Genomic DNA, 6,000 nt, shown 5'->3' with positions numbered 1-6,000 from the left:
TGTGCACATAATTTCTTATCAGACAATGTGTCTGGGTCCCCAACAACTGCCACTTCTGCCTGCTCCAACTCTGCCCACACCTCAGGCCTATATCCCACCTCTTCCAAGAAGCCTTCCCTCATACCTCTGATAAATCTAGGAATCTCCTCTTCCTCAGAACCATCTTTATCCCTTCTCTCAGATACTTATGGATATCATTTCTTAAATGAAAATGATTTCCCACCTATTAAGTCAGGGGGCCTGCTAAAACACTTTCATACTTGCTTCTTAATTTGCTGTTTAGTTCCCTCTAATATTAGACAGAAACACCTTGAAGACAGAGATTGTATATGACTCATCCCTCCATGCCCCACCAGCCATTATGCTCTCAATACATAGTTTTTAAGTTAATAATTTCAGAAAATTATTTGAAAAAAATTGTAAATTAATGGCAACTTTGTCATCAGCTTGGAATGAAGGCATGGGTCCACATCCCACTCGAGGAAGCCAGAGTGACCTGCCCTGAGAGCCTGCCCTGCAGGAGCCCTTTCTGCTGAAGAGACTCTGGGTCTGAGAGGGAACACAGGATACACTCATGGTCTACCTTTGGGCTTTGTCTTTTCCAGTTCCGAATGTCCTCCAAGGGACGCTCAATAGATTTGAGAGTGTTAAGTACCACTGATATCCTGAGATCTCCTTCCCAAGCTCTGTCTCCTCTCCCAACAGTGGTATTTGTCTTCCCAAATGTCCCCAGAATCTCCAGTGGGGTGTTTTTGCAAAAGCGTAAAACAGCAGGCTTGAAAGAGAATTCCCTTTCCGCCACCTCTCTTCCGAGCTTTACTAAAGCTGCTCTACATCCTTGGTGTTCAGTCCCAGTTATGAGCATCATTTTCACTCCACCTCTAAAGCGAGAAGTCACAAGGTCATCTTCAGACATGTCCTTTCCTCTCCCTCCACAAACCAGCCATCATACCCCTCGGAGTTCAACTCGGGAACTTAATACCCCTCATTCATCCTGCCTCTCCATCCACAATGTCTTGGGCTCAAGTCCTCATCAGTTTTCAGCAGGACCACTGAAATAGCTGCTCCCTGTCCTCCATGTCTCCTTGGGTTATCTTCTCAAAAAGCAAATCTATCCAAGACATGTTTCAGCTTAGGACTCCAGGTTGATGATCCACTGTCTAGAGTATTGAGACAAAATTCCTAGATAGGAGGACATAACACCCTTTACAATCTGATCCCAGACTTCATTTCCTGCCTCCTCACCTCATGTAGCTGCCCTGAACTTCTTACCCCAACATACTGATGTCTTTCACAATTTGGGGCTTTTGCACACACTGTTCCTCTTTTCTGGAGCGTATCTCTTCCCCTCTCTGATAGGAAAACTCAGTCATATGTCATGACCCAAGTCTCATTTCACCATCTCTGTGAGGTCACCCCTCATTCCTTCCAGGCAAAACTATTTGCTCTATCTTGATCTCCCACAGCCCTTGTTTATATCTCCACAATAACACTTACCACGCTGTACTGTAATTTTCCTGTTCAAGTGTCAATCATTCCATTATACTTTAAGATCCAGGAGATTGAGAATCTGCACTTATTAACTGTTGATATCCTTAGGGTCTAGCCTAAGATCTGGTCATAGTGGGTCCTCAGAAAAATAAAAAAGCGAATAAATCACTGAATATACTCAAAGTTTACCTGAGTGAAAAGCATTACCAAGCGTGAACCTGGCTCTGGATGCCACTCCCAGCTCTGTTGTTAATGGTTAAAGGAAGGTGGACTTTGAAGCCAGTTATGCATGCATGCATGCTAAGTCGCTTCAGTCATATCCGACTCTTTGTGACCCTATGGACTGTAACGCATCAGGCTCCTCTGTCCATGGGATTCTCCAGGCAAGAATACTGGAGTGGGTTGCCATGCTCTCCTCCAGGGGATCTTCCCAACCCAGGGATCAAACCTGCATCTCCTACGCTCCTGCATCGGCAGGTGGATTCTTTACCACTGAGCCACCAGGGAAGCCCCGCAGTCAGTCGTACTGGTATTCAAATCTTTCCTATATAGCTTCCTAGCTGTGTGATCTCAGGCAAACAATTCCCAACTTGATGCTTTAGTTTTCTCATCTCCAAATGGGAATGACAACTACCTCGTCACAGTGTCATGAATTGGATAACAGGTTGAATATGTCAAATGTGTGGCACAAGCTCTGTTACCTAACGAGCAGCCATAATTATGACAATGAATTAACTGCAATGGCCCTGGGTCAAGCCTTTCTCTCTTAGCCTCCCTGGAAACTTCTTATATAAAATGAAGGTATAGACTATTATCTTTGAGGTTTCTGCAAACTCTATCAGTGTAAGACTTGACTGTCGTCCACATTGACTTTACCACATTGTCCACTATAAGACTTTACCATAGTCCAGCATCACTTCATTCAGCCCTGAAACTTAACCTGCCCATTAAGATGAATTCTAATAGTTTCTTGGGCATAAGTTTTGCTCATTGTCAGCAAATTCATCAACCATCCAGGAGCTCTTAATGGCACAAACTAGTGCCTCTGCTCAGCTGAAAAACCTGGCTCAGAGCTGGGAGTTGATAAGGTACTGCAGTTGACTCAGTAGCAGCAATACCAGGGAGGAATCTGTCTCTGTGGGGTCAGCCCTGATAATAGGGACAGGACAGTGCAGAGTCCCGATCACATACTGTGCTTCTCACTTACGTGACTTTAGGGACCTATTTCACAATCCTGTGTTTATCCCCCAGCTTATTCTTATTAATGTCCTGTTAACATCTTAATCTGAACTGTGGCCCGTGCATTTCACACAAAGAACACACGGGAGTCTCTTTAAATTCCTTTCGATTCTCCCAGACGGGAGGTGTCTTCCCCAACATTTGCACATTTAAAATTTATTTTTGACATCGTAATATGATTATTTTTGTTTTCATAAAGTCCTGGAGTTAAAAAGAAAAATAGCTAGTTGAGTTTCTCTCCCCAACATTTAAAACAGGGAAAACAGCCAATTCTTTGGAAGCCAGTTGTTTGGAGTAAGATTTGAGGTTTCGCTGAGTGAAATAATTAGGCACTTCTAAAGAATAAAGCAGCAAAGCACTGTGGGAAAGCAGCACACTCAGGCCATTCAGCAGACCTTGGGCAGCTTTCCCACTCCCGGGCAATAAATATCTCCAGAGTCACCCAGGGTAGGGAAGGAGTATGAGGGGTGGGATCAGTCAGACCTGGATTTAACCTCATCCCTCCCACTTGCCAGTTATGAGATTCAAGCAATGTCTTCAATTCTTTTTTTTAAATATTATTTATCCATTTTTGGCTGTACTACGTCTTCGTTGCCACACGGGCTTTTGCTCTAGTTGCAGCAAGTAGGGGCTACTTTCTAGTTTCTATGTGCTGCTGCTGCTGCTGCTAAGTCGCTTCAGTCATGTCCGACTCTGTGAGACCCCATATACGGCAGCCCACCAGGCTCCGCCGTCCCTGGGATTCTCCAGGCAAGAACACTGGAGTGGGTTGCCATTTCCTTCTCCAATGCATGAAAGTGCAAAGTGAAAATCAAGTCGCTCAGTCGTGTCCGACTCTTAGCGACCTCATGGACTGCAGCCTACCAGGCTCCTCTGTCCATGGGATTTTCCAGGCAAGAGTACTAGAGTGGGGTGCCATTGCCTTCTCCAACAGGCTTCTTGTTGCTGTGGCTTCTGTTGTTGTGGGACACGGGCTCTAGGCTGTGTGGGCTCCAATAGTCGTGATGCATGGGCTTAGTTGCTCTGCAACATGTGGAATCTTCCTGGACCAGGGATTGAACCCGTGTCTCCCAAACTGGCAGCCAAACTCCAAACCCTAACGAGCTAGGGAAGCCGCAATTTCTTCAATTCTATGAATCTCAGTTTCCTCATGTAAAACAAAGATAATAATAGTATATACATAATTTATTTTTTTACTCTACAAAGGAATTAAGACAGTTTGCACTGATGCTTCTAATATATCAAAGTAAAGAAAGAAAGATAGTGCTAAGTAGTGTCCAACTCTTGCGACCCCATGGACTGTAGCTCGCCAGGCTCTTTTGTCCATGGGATTCTCCAAGCAAGAATACTGGAGTGGGTTGCCATTTTCTTCTCCAGCGGATCTTCCCCACCTGGAATCAAACCCAGGTCTCCTGCATTGCAGGCAGATTCTTTACCCACTGAGCTACGTGGGAAGCCCTATACCAAAGTAAAATTAACATTTTTTTTAAATGGCCAAAAAAAAGAAAAGAAAAGGGAACTGGACAAAGTAATGGTGCTGGAGTAACAAACTGGACTCAAGAAATCAGGTTGATTTACAAAATGACACAAAATCCTGTGGTCACAATATAGGGATATGACAAGTTTCAGTGGTTGTAAGGTAAGCTGTGATTCCAGAAAAGACCAGTTCTTCCTGACTGAAAAACCAAAGAGATTGTTTATCTTATGGCAAATGAGCACGAGGAGACAGCACCTTGCTCCCCTCCGTTGCCCAGCAGTTATTTCACTGTGTGATCCTGTACGAATCACATTACCACTCTGAGCCCCCATCTCCTCATTTGCACATATTGAAGGATGGATGAAAGGAACTCCAAAGGCCTTTCTAGCCCCTGTATTTTATGACTTGATTCTGTTCTACAAAATGTCTACAGCTTTCTCCTCCACAAATTTGCAACTTATGTGACATTCTTATAAGAATTCATCAGTCTGCTCTAACAAAACTATTTCTTCACTTATAGAGGTAGATTTGTTTCCTGTTAACCCTGTCATGGGCTTCAAGACAGAACCTTGTCTTGAAGGTTCCAACATTCTCAGTGTAATAGCCACTTGTTACTCAAATATATCTTACAATGGATCGTGAAAAGCAATTAATGCTAACTCGGGCAGATCTGGATTTATTCAGAGTAGAGGTATTTTGTCCTCAGCCTTTTCTTCAGTCTTAATTTCTAATTCTGTCCGTGTGTGTGCATGCATAGTCAGTCGTGTCTGACCCTTTGTGACCTGAAGGACCACAGTCTGCCAGGCTCCTCTGTCCACGGAATTTTCCAAACAAGAATACTGGAGAAGATTGCCATTTCCTACTCTTACTTCCTGACTCAGGGATCAAACCTACATCTCTTGTGTCTCCTGCCTTGGCAGGTAGATTCTTTACCACTGTGTCACCTGGGAAACCTGTTCTGTTATATATTTGATACAATTTCTTTTTCTCATTGTGTTTATTTTCAATGGGAATGCCAGAGTCTTAGTAATAGGAAGAGAGATAAATGGGAAGCAGCTGATGAAGGAGCCACATATATATTCTGTTCATGAGAATTGGTTGCTCAGACATGACTCTGGTCTGAAGCTTTAGCCATAGATTTGTGTTCTGTTGGTATAAAATTCTATTGGAGAGACTAACAAGAACTCAACTGAATTGGCTTTGACTTGAGTGGGTGGATTCGATGGAGAGGAGAGATGTTTTAGACAATAAGAAAAGTGTCTTCTCTATAACGTGTCCCATTCACCACTTTCTTTGTGTCTCCTCTGGGCCTGCCCTCCTACAAATCCCCTCCTAAGGAAAACTTACATCCCCCACCTGCCACCTTCCCTCCCACTATTTCCTTCATGCACCCTACATTCCTTCATGTAGGATGCCCATGACTCTCCTTCAGAAAGGGTAACTCACCCAGGACACACAGCCACAAACAGACAGAGCTGAGGTTCAACTTCTAGTGTGCATCACCTACAACGCAGCAAGTTGATCTTCACTGATAAACTGAATCCCCAATACAAATTTGTACTAAACTATCATGTAAAGTCTTTCTCAGTTTCTCTATTAAAATGTCATGTGTATATGTAGCTCAGTCCTTCAAATATGCTAGTGGCCCCCAAAGTGGTTTGAACATTAGAATCTGAGAATTTTTTTAAACTCTTAAGGCCTGTGATATACTCCAGAATAAGTTAAATCAGAACTTCTTTGGGGCTAGGATACAGTCCTCAATAGTTTCATAAGCTCCGCAGGAGATCCTACAG

Source organism: Bos indicus x Bos taurus, chromosome 1 (assembly GCF_003369695.1).
Source record: "Bos indicus x Bos taurus breed Angus x Brahman F1 hybrid chromosome 1, Bos_hybrid_MaternalHap_v2.0, whole genome shotgun sequence".
Classification (NCBI taxonomy): Eukaryota; Metazoa; Chordata; class Mammalia; order Artiodactyla; family Bovidae; genus Bos; species Bos indicus x Bos taurus.
Note: the sequence above shows the minus strand (reverse complement) of the source record.